General features: G+C 38.1%; 1 protein-coding gene across 4 annotated transcripts in view; it reads right to left on the bottom strand.

Annotated features, from left to right (window-relative positions):
* The window catches only part of mgat4c (mgat4 family member C), a 132663-nt gene that overhangs the window by 10956 nt on the left and 106544 nt on the right, over positions 1-15163 (bottom strand). Inside the window, exon 4 of one of the 4 annotated variants that reach the window (XM_046863833.1) lies at positions 13965-14105. The exons of the other annotated variants lie outside the window; for them this stretch is intronic. The gene's annotated coding sequence lies outside the window, so the exon portion shown is untranslated. The remainder of the gene's footprint in view (positions 1-13964; positions 14106-15163) is intronic. 4 annotated transcript variants of the gene reach the window in all.

A 15163-nucleotide genomic window follows, 5' to 3' on the forward strand; every position in this document is an offset into this window, starting at 1 on the left:
TTATCATTTTTTTTCTACAGTGATTTAATATAACAGTATTATTTACAAACATTTCAGCTTCATCAGTGTGTAGCATTTTCAAACTACACTAATCTTATAAATGCTTTAAAGCTCTATGTAAGATAACAGTTATGTAACAGTTTAGAACAAGTGTTTTTATCGTTACTACTGTATACATCATAGTGCTTTTTTTCCAGGGTTTTATTTATGAACTGGCATGTTAACAATTAACCACTGGTGCATCCATTAGCTGTAAAATGGCCAACCATTAGAGTCTTGCCCTGTTTCCTCAAAGCATTGTGGACCTTAACAAGACTGGTTCCAATTTCCAAACAACTACCACAAGCATCTGCACAAACAATTGTATGCAAATATTTAAATCTTGAGACACTGCATTACTTAGGATTGAAGGTCAATCCTAACTGATCCCCAACACAATATGAAAGGAACTGATGAAAGTATGTCATTAACCATTTAAACATTCCTATATCACCATGACCTGCATGTCTGTCATGCCATTTTGGATTTTTTTTTTAATCCTTTTCAGATCAAACAAACATCCAAATATATGCCCATACCAATTATTAAAGTATATACTGTATAGGGAATGAGGCCTTTAAAATGAATTACACCATCACCATCAAACATGGGAGGTGGCAGCATCAAGTATATAAGGACAAACCTGATTCCTTTATCAGTTCTATCATAGAGAATTTGCAGAAATGTAAGTAAATGTGAAACGATTTATTGTGGAATTGAAATAAAACTGTAACCAATTTAGCAAGTAAATTTATGTTAAAATTGAATGTGCAGAGAAAATTGAGCTTAAATGTATTTAGCCTGGGTTTATGTAAGCATTTTAAGTAAGGTGTAAGAATAAATATTAATATCGATCTCGCCTCACCTGCTATACCATACCATCATCACCATTGGCCCTAGAGTCTTATTACAATTGACTAAAGAAATAGAAAACCCATATTTTACTGTCAGGAAAGCAATGATTTCCATAATCTGTGTTTAAAAACTAATCTAAGAGCATGTATATATATATATATATATATATATATATATATATATATATATATATATAAGACACAATGCAACACAGAAATGGATACAAAAAGAGACAAAAATTGTATGCATTAAAAAATAAAAAAAACTTGTGTCAGGCACTTTCCCTCTAAGCTGACGGATAAAACCTGTGCCAGGTGAGAGGTTCTTGTATTAATTAGGACACAAAGGCATACCCTGCCTTAATATAAAACCTGGAGAGAGTGAATGGGGGAAAGCCAGTTTGACTAGGAAAGAAACAGATTAATAAAGCTGGCAAGAGAAAGCAATTCTCCAGCATTTGATCTTGTTATCTGTTTTACATTATTTCCCCTGGGTGTGCTGCACCTCGCTGATACACAGCTCTGCACAAATAATCAATTAAGCCTGCAGCCCTTACTCTCTTTGTGTCACAGCTTCTGCCAGTTAAATAGGGTTTTTTTGCCCCACAAAGTAGCTGAAAAATAGCAATAAATACTGTTGGGTGTATGAGATAAGACTGTTTCAACATTGAAATATATATGAAAATAAGACAGAACATTCTGGAAAGAAAAGAATAATGGCAAAAATTCTATTTTCATAGTTAAATAATGTTTATTTTTTGTTAGATAGAAATTCCTGTCTGTTGGTCATAAAAAAACAACATTTTAAAATACAATATGCAAACAGTATCACCAATAATACAATGTATGCTTTAATTATGTTTTTTAAGAAAATCTATGCTGTGTAGTAGCTTAAAAAGATGACTAGCAAATAAAATGTAAGTGCTTGTAAAAGAGGTTTTATGTTGTGTTTTCAAAGATTGCGCTCTGGATCGATAAATAACAAATAAACAAACAATTAAATAAGTATGTACATAACTCAATATGATACAGTATCTGTATCAAACAAAGTCAAATTCTCTCATTGTCATGATGCATAGAGGATGTAAAAGTGCTGTTTTGTCTGTTAATTTTAGGCACAACCGAATGGCAATAAATGTGTGAGTAATATAATAGTCAGTGCTCATATGAGGCTGTTGACTGATCATTTTCAACTGCCTCAGGAAGTGGCTAACAATACTGTTAATTATTAATGATTTAATTATGTTTCACAGCTTTCTACTGTTAACCCATTAACACCATGAATGTTGAAGCTCAGCTACACTTTATGCATGTGTGCTAGAGGGTGCCTGCATGTGTGTGTGTGTGTGTGTGTGTGTGTGTGTGTGTGTGTGTGTGTGTGTGTGTGTGTGTGTCGGAGGGGGATAGTTTAACGTAAGGTATTACAGAATGCTCCGTGAGTATTCAACAAATTCTTAGACTGTAATGTTAAAAAATGTTCAAATGCAATGTTCCACATCATTCATTTATTATGATTCAACTAAAATTTAGTTTTTAGATCCTTTTACTAATGTCAAGCTTTACATTATCATATTTAACTTTCATTTACCTTTAATTATTTGAATACACAAATCTACAGTTAATAATCAAGCTCAATCAATAATACTGAAATTAATTAATTAATAATTGTATATTTTATTTATTGTAAATACTGTAAACACTAGATAAATTTAATTATAATCCAGATATTTATCTTTCTAAGATCTGTAAAGCATCTGCTGTAGTGTAGAGAAGTCTTTTTTTTTTAGCTACATGCTAAATAGAACATTGTGCACACAAAAGTCCCAGTTAGACAAAAAAATAACATTATGGACATTTTTAAGTCAAAAAAGCTAAAGCTACAAATGTCGAAGGAATGTGTAGGAACCTTTTTACCACAATCCTCATTATCTTAACTTTTTAAATGTCACCGAAATAGTAGAAATACAATACAGTAATATGTCAATTAGTATTGATTACCTGCATGAATAATTACATCAATAGAAAGTGTTAATAAGAACAATAAATCAAGATAAATCCAGGAAGAAAAAAATTCAGTTCACCACATGCTCTGTGTGTGTGTGTGTGTGTGTGTGTGTGTGTGTGTGTGTGTGTGTGTGTGTGTGTGTGTGTTAGTTTAAAGGCACTGACAGTGTATCTCCTGGGTTTATGAGTTTTATTCATTGTCATATTTTCAGGCACAAGAATCCTCAATAGATTCTCAGGAGAAATACGCTCAGCTCGAGCCGAGTGCCTCACATATGTAAACATTCACACATATGTAAACATTGTCAGCTCTTGCTCTCTCTCTCTCTCTCTCTCTCTCTCTCTCTCTGTGTGTGTGTGTGTGTGTGTGTGTGTGTGTGTGTGTGTGTGTGTGTTTGTGTGTCTACTGTCTAATCTAGAGAATTGTGTCAGTGCTCCTGCCCACTCTTTTACTGCCAGAGACTTGAGCAGCAGCAGCATGAACTGCAAACACATTCACTTGTGCTTTATTATGTGTATTCAAAGCATGATCTCATAACCACGGGCACAGAGCACAAAGAAATCCAATTCAGGTAAAAGGTATGAATTTGATCAAGCCATAATTGGCTCCTGCACAGCGGAAAGTGACAACTCTTGAATAAAGTCAAATGTATCTAGTTTTTCCTATTATACGATTTCAATAAACCAAATATTATTATTAAACCCTAATGCCATTTATACTCACATTGAGCTTGAAAAAATCTTGTTTTATTATGTTCCTCATTTAAAGCATTGATTTCTATAAGGAAGCACAAAATACAGTATCTGCCCAAAGAATAAGATATCCAAAGGCTTACGTTGAAATGTCCACAAATAGGTTTAAATATCTTTTATTTGGTTTATCTTATTAGAAATATTTTTACCTGCTAATGTTTTTTTTTGTAGCATGAACATTTTCAGTTTAAGCTTTTTGCTGTGTGTACCACAACTACAGAATCTTTCTCTTAAAGTTTTCAAAACTAGGTGGTTTGCCTTCATTTTGATGTAACAGTAAATAAGTGAATACTGAAAATCTGCTCTGTCATCTTTATATATTTTTGTTAATCTCTCCAAATTACTTCAGTGTATAGAACTTTTACCTTGATGTTTCAATACTTTTAGAGAACACTATATGTGCCACCTTTTCATAAATGCTTGTTCCAATTGCTACTGCATGGATAAAGCATTGTGGGAAGGGTATAAAAACACTGAAATTCTCTTATAAAGTAATCTTTTTGAGGAGTCACAGATGAAAACAGTCTGATGAAATCTGAATGAAATGTGTCTTCAATTTTGAAATGAACAATCAGGCTACACAAGACTGTTGTTATTACATTTAAGAATAAATGGAAGGGAATGGCAATGCTACTGTAATAAACTTACAGTAACTGGCCTGTTTCTTTAAATGATTGCTATTTTAATGAGTGCCCTTTGACCTGATGTAACTACGTAGCACTTAGGCTTGTGATGGGGTAAAAAAAAAAAATATATGCTCTTAACACACAATTAAGAGCTGTTATTTAGGAGGCATTATCTCTTCATCTGGTTTGTATTGAGACAGTGGATTTAAGAGTATAATTATAGTGTTGCAGTGATTTGTCTCATCTTTCATTAGCCTGCACATTTTCACAAACACACACATACACACACATACACACACACACACACACACACACACACACACACACACACACACACACACACACACACACACACACGGACTGATCAGACATAATGTTAAAACCTTCAGCCTAATATTGTGCAGATCTTTCAAAACAGTTCTAATTTGTTGGAGCATGGGCTTCTCTAAAGGTGTGTTGTGTTACCTTCCACTAAGATATACTGTAAGCATCAGATATTTTAAGACATACAAAATGCACACTTGATAAATGTAAAATAATTACACAATAGCTCACCGATGTTTGTCTAACGCAGTGATCCCCAACCCCTGGGCAATTGGTACCGCCCCGCACAGAAAGAATACATAACAATAACATTATTTCCATTTAATTTATTATCTGATTCTGAACGATATTGTAGTTCCGGATTCTCTCCACCACATCTGTCCATGACTCACTCTTGATGCATGTCATGATGCTTGCCTCGGTCACATGTCTTACCTACATCCGCTACCTTCTTAAAGGGGTGCTCCAGCCGGTAACCCATTATACATTACAGCTAAATTGAAACCCCCAAGCCAGCAGAACGAACAAAAAACAACACAGTGGATTTACATTTATTATTATATTTAGAAAATACCAGTTTTCAGCCATGAGAATACCATTGGCATGGACTTGGTTTGCAAGAAAGCTTAGATAAGTAATACATTTCAAAAGTAACATCCAACTGAATGACAGGACCCAACATTTCCCACGAAAACATTGTCCACTGTGTCTTTCCATGTTCCATTCTGGTGCAATCCCCTTCCCAGGTAAGCAACACACATGCGCTTGGCCGTCCAAATGATTAAAAGGAAATGTGATTTTTTAAAACAGGCTGCATTTTTTCATTTCTTATTTCTAATGTGGCCTATTGTATGTGGTAGACAGGGGTCAGAATGGCACTTTAACCAGTTTCAGTCTACCAGTCAGAGGTAAAGTTCTCTTACATGGGAGACTCTTTGGGATAAAAAGATGCCTTTTTCTTGTCAATTTAGAGAGGGAATCCAAAATTACTTCATAGTTATAAACTCCACTCTGTAATAAAACTTAATAATGTGTTTATCAAAAAAAATATGGCTATGGTATGACAAACCACTGTATGTCATGTTATATTAGAAAATGATCAACTGTAACTTGAACCCAGCCATTAGGGTTGCACAAGCCAGTGCACTCTTAGTGCCAGTCCCAAGCTGGGGAAAGTTGCGTTAGGAAGGGCATCCAGCGTAAAACATGTACCAAATCAAATACACGGATCACGAAAGAGAAATTCATACCGGATCGGTCGAGGCCCGGGTTAACAACGACTGCCACAGGTATCGTTAGCCAACAGGGTACCGGTGGAAATTGGGCTACTGTTGGCTGAAGGAGGAGAAGGAGAGGAGGAAGACCACTACAGAGACGACAGGAAAAGGAGACGTGTAGGAGGGTGGAGCTTGCTGTTGGTGCTTTAATGTTGCTACTATTACAGGTAAAGGGAGAGAGTCAGCTGATATGATGGAGACGAGATGTTGTGTGTGTTCAGGAGACCAAGTGAAAAGGGAGTAAGGCCAAGAACATTGGAGGTGGGTTTAAACTGTTCTATCATGGTGTGGATGGAAAGAGAAATGGTGTAGGGGTGAATTTAAAGAAAGAGTTTAGTAAGAATGTAGTGGAAGTCAAGAGAGTTTCTGATAGGGTGATTATACGTGATGCTGGAAGTTTAAGGCGTGATGATAAATGTCATCAGTGCTTATGCTCCACAAGTGGGTTGTGAGATGGAGGAGTAGGAAAAATTAATGAATAGTTAAATGAAGTAGTAGAAGGTGTACCTAGGAATGAATGACTGGTGATTGGGGCAGATTTAAATGGGCATGTAGGTGAAAGGAACAAAGCTGATGAGGAGGTGATAGGTAAATATGGCTTTAAGGAGAGGAATGTGGAAGGGCAGATGGTGGTAGATTTTGCTAAAATGATGGAAATGGCAGTGGTGAACACTTATTTTAAGAAGAAGGAGGGTCATAGGGTGACATATAAGAGTGGAGCAAGGTGCACACAGGTGGACTATGTTCTATGTAGGAAATGCAACCTGAAGGAGATTGGAGACTGTAAGGTGTTGGCAGGTGACAGTGTAGCTAGACAGCATCAGATGATGGACTGTAGGATGGTTTTGGAGGTGAAGAAGAAGAGAAGGAGAGTGAGGACTAAAAGAATAATAAGATGGTGGAAACTGAAGAAGGAAGGACATGTATGAGGACAGTGTGACAGCAGTAAAGTGTGCAGTGAGAATGACAGACTGGTTCAAGGTGGAGGTTGGACTGCATTAAGGATCGGCCCTTTCCAGTTTGCAGTGGTGAAGGACAGGTTGACGAATGAGGTCAGACAGGAGTTTCCATAACCTATGATGTTTGCGGTTGATATTGTGATTTGTGGTAAGAGTAGGCATCAGGGTGAGTAGAGCCAGGAGGGGTGGAGGTACTCACTGGAGAGAAGGGGAATGAAAGTCAGTAGGAGTTAGACAGAGTACATGTGTGTGAATGAGAGGGAGGGCAGTGGAGTGGTGTGGTTGCAGGGAGAAGAGGTGGAGAAGGGTTGAGGTTTTTCTTGGGAGAGACAAGGATAGACAGGATTAGAAATGAGTTTATTAGAGGGACAGCGCATGCAGGTCGTTTGAAGACAAGGTGAGGGAGGCGAGATTGAGATGGTTTGGACATGTGCAGAGTAGGGACATGGGGTCATGGGGTATATCGGTAGGAGAATGCTCATGATGGAGCCACCAGGAAGGAGGAAAAGAGGAAGGCCAAGGAAGCGGTTTATGGATGTGGTGAGGGAAGACATGCAGGTAGTTGGGTTAAAAGAGGCAGATGTAGAGGACAGAGGAGTATGGAGACGGATGATCCACTGTGGCGACCCCTAATTGGAGAAGCCGAAAGAAGAAGAAGAAGAAGTATTATGATTCAACTGTAACGTAATTTAGATCAACTGTAGAAAGATCATCAGAAGAAGATCAACTGTAACTTAATTTTTTGCCTATAACTGCAGAAGTTGAAATTAAGCACTTCTCATTCAGAGATGACTTAATATGAAGATTTTCTTTGTCTACACTTAGCCATTTTTTCCTCTGGCACTGAGAGTGATGACAAGGAAGAACTTTTCTTTTCTTTTCCTTTTTGATGTATGAGCCACTCCATCCTGCTGCTAGAGATCTGGGCACAGTCCAGCCTGCAGCGAGACCCAGCTGCACAGGGGAAGGCTGCTTCTGCGAAACACTGCCTTGATGCTGACTACAAAGATGCTCTATATATGCTGCCTTTCTAGACGCAGGCATAAAAGAATGCAGATTGTCCAAATGAGTAGCAACAGACACAACAACAACCCAAAAGCCTGATAACATTCCAAGTGAGAAGAGTCTATTAGAAGTACAGTCCATATTTGCCTCACAATATTTCTTCCCCATTTTCAACTCTTAATTAACACCCACCACCCGGCCCAGAATTTCCCCATCATATGACAACTACAAACAGAGAAGATGGAGACTAACATGTGCTTCCTCTGAGACATGGGCCAGTTACCAAATCTTTTCAATCTGCTTCTTATGTTGCTTCACAGGGGAGCATAATACTCTACTGACCCTCTTACACATACATGATCGCACACATGCCTATGATTGGCTGTTTGAAAGGAAATATAAAATCTGATTCATGAAATAGTTGTATGACATCATTATTTATCAGTGCCATTATCTTTGCCATTTGCATAAGCCATGCATCCTCATATGTTCATATATTTTACCTCATATACATTCAATTTATGTACAGTAGGTAATGTGGGATTGAAAAGAAATACCATCCACTGGAACCTGGCGCTTTTGTTTGAGGCGCAAAACAGAACACAGATGTGAAAGTTTGCTGGAATTTGTTTTATTAAAAAAAGACAAACCCACAAAAACAAACAAACATATTTTTTTTAATTCAACCAACAGATTAATTAAACTAAATATTTTATTTAGGCTAATATTATTTTTAGAAATGTAATAGGTTTTAGCCATTTAAAGCTTTTATTTATTTATTTCTAAAAATGTGCAATGTCTTCCCAAGACATGTATAGGTTGTTACAAAGCTAATCAACTGACTAGGAGGTGGCAGTTCAGTATTATATACAGTTTTTTTATACAGTAATTTTACCGCGGTTCGAATCTCACGCCCCCGGTTTATCGCGGAATTGCATTTGCCACATAACTAATTTGTTTCGCTGATTTTCCCGCTCTCTCGTGGATAGCATTATAAACCAAAAAACATATGGAAGTTAAAGACATACGTCACCAGATTTAGCCAATGTAGGTAAAGAATGCTGTGACGTGTATCTTTAACTTAGCCTCTTTTTTTGATGTCATGGACACTTCAAACAATGAACAAGCAGAGAAACTATTCATAGGCTACTACAGAACTGTATACTGTACAGTACATGTACTCACTATAAATGTGATACAGTGTACTGTATTTTTACAAATCTACACAAAATTCATCTCGCTATATCCTTGCAAATGTTTCCTGTGTGTGTTTAAAGTGTGTGGGAGGAGGATTTATAGGTTAAACAATAAAAAATGCATTTTTTAGTTTGGGAACATAACCAGCGCGATAAACGGGGGATTATATATATTATCTGTGACAACTTTTAGACCCTCTCTAGTCTAGCAACATCAAAAGAATATTCAATATTCATCAACCTTTTTTGCCCCTCAGATTCCTTTTCTAAAAAATACCTTGATATTTACAATGCCCTTTCCCTTTTTATCCAAAGTCCATTAGTGGTTAAGCATTAGCTGACCTGATTTGCCAGAGTTTTGTGCTAGTGCAATGTTCCAAAGGTGCCATGTCGAATGGCTCTCTTTCAGCACCGTGGGGCTGAGAGTTTTGAGTCCACCTTTAAGGACAGTGTGACTCATGAAAGGCTTTGAAATTCTATCTGCAGCGAGTATAATGAGGACTGGAGGCATGAGAAATGATTTATGTGTGAGTGAACCTCTCATAGGCCCTTCTCACCAGTTAGCACTTTGACCCAGATTACAGTGTTAGCGAGGCCTGGAGACCTGGAGGCTGCTACGATACCGCCTGTTCATCTTTGCAATGAAATTCACATTTGGTCCCTCTGTTCATTTCTCATTTAAGCAATGCATCTGTGTATGTCTCTATATATATTGCAGATCCTGCAATGCCACAACCACCTTCCAATGGCATATTTAATTATTGAATATTATAAGCGGCAGATTCAGAGGCACTTATGTGCTTTCTTAAAGTGTGCATTTATCAGCAGCCAGTTAGTAAACAGACCTTTAGCAAACACAGTTCAAACTACTTCCTAAAATCTCCCTATTTTTTCTGTCTGCAAAGGGAAATCTGTGGGCACATGCCATTTCCTTAAAACCTCCAAAAAAAGGCCAAGGTGACTTATAGGATATGTGTTGATGAGAAAATGGCTCCAGGGTGAGCATCCAGTAGCAGATAACATAAAAAAGCACTATCTCCCCTCAGCACATTTAGTTGAAGGCAAGTCCAAAGCAGTCTCAAAACAGCATTTTTCTTTTTCTCTCTCTGTCAAAGAAAGCAAGACTTATGAACAGTCTTAATTTTATCCTGCTCAATAAGGCAGACAGTGAAAAAGTCTGTTAGTCAATTAAAGTTCTGCTTTATTTATTTTTATTCCACTTTATTCATTTATTTTTTATGTAGCATAAGAAAAATAGCTAAAATAATTGCCAGCATTAGTTTAACATGTTCTGCCACTTAATGTATCAGACAACCTCGCGATAAAAGTGCACTAATGCAACTATTTTTGGACTTTGTTATGTGCATGAATAACATTAAAGACAAGTTACAAGCTATTGCAGATTAAGATAAAACAAATATAATAAACAATATTTAAAAATACAGAATGTGGATTAATGTTGGCATGTGATCTTGGGAAAGATACTCCTATATGCAAAGATTAGACATCATTAGTCCTGCATGTCGCAGTGCACAGTTTTAGAAGATTGTGGAGAATTTATTATCAGTACGGTCTACAGTATGTTGTTTGGGATTGATAGATAAATCACTTAAAGTGAAATTTAATATCCAATTTCTTCTGATCTGCAGGCTGGATGGATGGTATAGTTTGTTATGTTAACTGGCCCATCAATTGGACATCGAGACCAAGCCACTGCCTTCTTCCCTGCAGGTCAGGGCCTTAGATAGGCACACCCTCCAAAAGGTGTTTTGCTGTACCAAGCCACTGCTTGTTACCATCGCCAAACAACACCAGGAATGGCTCTCGTTCCTAATCAGCTTCTCGCCCCATGCTCGTATCATGCTTGGTTTTCCCTGGCTCCACAAACACAACCCCTATATGGATTGGAACAGCGTGCAAGTCCTAGATTGGGGGGTGCCCTGCCAGACCCGCTGCCTCTCCCCAACAAGCCCTGGACATGTCCCGCCGCATCATGAGCCTCAACCTGATCTCAGCTCTATCCCAGTGGTCTACTACGACCTGGGGGCCGTCTTCAACAAGGTCAAAGCATCCTCCCTGTCACCACACCGGCCCTACGACTGCATCATTGACCCGCTGCCAGAAACCTCTCCTCCCAGTAGGCGTTTGTACCATCTGTCTGCAGCTGAGCTGGAGGCCATTAACCAGTATATTCAGAAGTCTCTCTCTGCCTGTATTATTCAACCCTTCCTTCTCCCCTGCTGTGCTGGGTTCTTCTTCATGGAGAAGAAAGGCAAGACCCTCTGCCCTTGTATAGATTATCGTGAGCTCAATGCGATTACTGTAAACAATCATTATCCCCTACCACTCATGGCTTCTGCATTCAAGCTCCTCCAGGAGGCCACCATCTTCGAATTTGGACCTGAGGAATGCATACTATCTTGTTCGCATTCGGGAGGGAAATGAGGAGTTCAAGACTACGTTTAACACCCCTCTGGACATTATGAGTACTTGGCAATGCCGTTCGGCCTGACCAACACTTCAGCAGTGTTCCAGGCTCTGGTCAATGACGTTTTATAAGACATGCTTAACTGTATTGTATTCGTTTACCTTGATGACATCCTTATTTTCTCTTGCACCTGGGATGAACACATCCACCATGTCGGGACAGTGCCTTAACACCTTCTTCTTGGTGTTCATACTCTCAGCCGAAAAGAAAGATATAGACCCAGGCCGAATCCAGGCAGTCAGGGAATGTCCTCACCCTGATTCCCACAAGCAGCTACAGAGGTCCCTAGGTTTTGCCAACTTTTATAGGAGTATTATCCAGGGTTAGAGCACCATCGTGGCACCCCTTCACCGGGTTACTTCCACCCATCAGCCCTTCCTGTGGGACTCTTATGCAGAAAAAGCCTTCTCCAAACTCAAAAACCTTTACACGTCCGCTTCTGTCCTGGCCAGGCCTGACCCCGCTTGCCAATTTGACAATCATTGACTGCTTCTCTAAGATGGCTCTCTTCATTCCCTTCGCCAAACTACCATCCGCTTCTGCTCCTACATGTGTTCCACCTACACAGCCTCCTGTGCAATATTGTGTCTGACCGGGGACACCAATTCACAGCTATCTTCTGGGGGGAACTTTGTCAGCTTCTGGGATCTCTGTAAAACTATTTTCTGGCTTCCACCCGCAGACAAATAGTCAGACAGAGAGACTCAACAAAGAATTGGAGACTGGAGACTTTCGCCCTTCCAGTTTACCCATGGCTACGAACCTTCCTTGTTTTTCACTAAGGAAAAACATAGGACATCTGTCCTATCTGCACTGGCCCTGTTCAGGCACTGCCATCAAGGATGGAGAATGTCTTTGTTGCAGCGTGCACTTCAGTCTCTGCGGCCATTTTGTGGCTGCCTGGTATTTAAGAATTTAATTCTCTGTCTCTGCCAGATTATCTCCTCGGATTGTCACTAAGATTTTCCAGGCATTTCTTCCTGCCCCTTTTCCTGCTGCCTGCATGGCTTTAAGGACTGTTCTATTGGTTTGAGTCTCTGTTTTACTAGCTCTGCTCTTTTGGAGTTTTTTTGGACTGTTTTTGCACTGTTTTTGCCTCGATTTAAATGCTTCTGTGTTTCACTTTTTGAACCTTTTGACTGATTTTTTAACTGTTTTTTTGAGGTTTTTGTTTTGGAACTGTTTGTTGGGATTCACAAAGTTGTTTTGGTTTGAGCTATAAAATTGTACACCTGGTTACTCCCCAGCTGTTTTTCATTAAAGGCTCTTATCTTAAACTCTTGGCTTGTGTCCTTCATTTGGGTCTCTCCAGCCATGACCTCAACCCCTCTGAACACCTTCAGCCAGGTCTTAAGGCTGAATGAGCACAAATCCCCACAGTCACAAAAAAAGCTAGTGGAAAGCCTTCCCAGAAGAATAGAGGTTATTGAAACAACAGCAAGATGTTTGCTGATACAGTGTACAGAATTACACTGTGACAAGATACCATTATTAAGCTGCTGTTACAATAAAACAGGAAAAACAATTTTGCTATCAATCCCTACAGTCAAAACTGAAATCTATATCAATATTATAACGTACAGGCCTCTTAATTTTAGTGGAAGGTTTTAGTTTAAGGTGTACCGTGATGGGGGTCAGTCTCTAATCCTTTTATGTGGTTTTCTGATATATTGGCACCATTAACAGTTTGCTTGGGATCTTTTCATGATTCTTTCTCATAATTTGGCATAAGGATGGGTTTGGGTGGTGTGATAGTGTGAGACAGGACCTGAAAGTGTGAATTCCATGCCAAAAACAAGAGTGTTGGCAACCCTGTCATTGTCCTTCGGCGAATGTCCTGACTATATCTAGGTTTCATGCCAACATGCTGAATCTGCTGCCACCATGTTTCAATCTGTTCATTCTCTCTAATGAAGACTACACAATTAATAAAAAAAAAAAGTAAACTAGTATTCTTAACTTTATTACAACTTATTACAACTACATGCTATTTTCTCATGTTTCCTGTTTTAGTACCTAATAGATTTACATATTTACATTTACATATTTACATATGTAGCGTCTATAGACTTGATCCCATGGCAGTAGAGAGAAGAAGCTAACATCTACCTAGGTTTGATGAGATGTAAGTTAGGCAATTTCACAAGAGAAGCTCCAGTTGAACAGCTGACAATTTTATTGCCTCCTTAACAACAGTGCAAAATAAATGGCACCATAAACAAAATTGACACAATAATGATAAAACAATAAAAAAAAATAGCTCTTTAAAATAATAAAGAAAAATTCGGTAAATTCCCCCTTAAATGTTAAATTTGTTCCTTAAGTGAATGTGGAATGTTGATCCAGAGTTCCATGAACATGTGTATTTAAGTGAACGTTAAATTCCTTGTCCTCAAGTTCACTTGTTGTAACACTACTGTGTGTGAATAATGCCTTAACTGGTACTTTTGACGTAAATCAAGATTCCTCTGGTGACAAATCAACTGCCTGGCCACTCCGTTAAAGATCATCTACCAGTCTCGCTGGGCTAGGCTCGCCATCTCGGTTCATCCAGACGTCCTAGTACTAAAAAAAAACAATCTGCACAAACGGTACAGACAACAACAATTTAGTTATCTTTTTCTTTTCTAACATGAGACCTCATTCACTTCTTTTTCTTTCAAAGTGCATGTAACCAATATGTAGGAATACACTCCAATCTATTAAGCAAGTTACATCAACTATTCACACTTACCAAATAATTACTTATAATAATATTTTCTGTTATTATGAGTTATTTATCAGAAAGTTATACATGAATTACTTAAAATTCCGCCATACATTAAAAATTACCCCATTTAACACAGGTTTAATGTTGAAATTAATTAGCATAAGTAATTAATAAAAAATATGTGCTTTAACACAAGTAAATAAATTGACCATGTACCTTGGCTATAATAAACATGTTGTATTCCATCATATTGCATAACCAGCAACTACAAAATAAATGGCATGAAATTTTATATGCTATCCGGAACTATTCTGTTCCACTTACATGCTAGCGCACCGATGCTTACGAGCTGGGGCCTTAGCCACTCCTTAGCATTGCAACACCATGAAGTAAATAGCTAAATAGATCAACCTTATGTAATAATAAGACACATTTCGTTTGGATTTTAACTTTACACATACCTCTACAAATACTCAGACTGTTTTTTATTTTTAAAGTAATTCCCCAATGAACATTTTTTAGCACACATGAAAAGTAGCATCATACTTGGCAAAACATGCTTCCACTTCCAGAGTTTCAATTGTTTCTACTTTGGCAGTGTTGCCTCAGTTTACTGTTTTCTGCTGGTTTTAGAATTTTAGAAGTTTAGAATTTCTTTATTTTTGCTGGCATTCACGAGCAGAAGAAATAGCAAATAGGGGAAAATGCTGGTAATCATAGGCTCTAATCAACACAGTCCCAAAGTGCCCCCTATGGTTGGAAGTGAAACTACAGTATTAGTACCCCTTATTTCTCTAAGGGTTACATATAGATCGTATCGAATCGTATGTTACACTTTACAGATACTCAAACCAATTACATTTTCTGACTGTTGTACAGTAGTAGTTCATACTGAAAAACTCTCAGTATGAAAAATGATACACAGAGG

The sequence above is a fragment of the Silurus meridionalis genome, chromosome 13 (genome assembly GCF_014805685.1).
Source record: "Silurus meridionalis isolate SWU-2019-XX chromosome 13, ASM1480568v1, whole genome shotgun sequence".
In the NCBI taxonomy this organism is placed as follows: Eukaryota; Metazoa; Chordata; class Actinopteri; order Siluriformes; family Siluridae; genus Silurus; species Silurus meridionalis.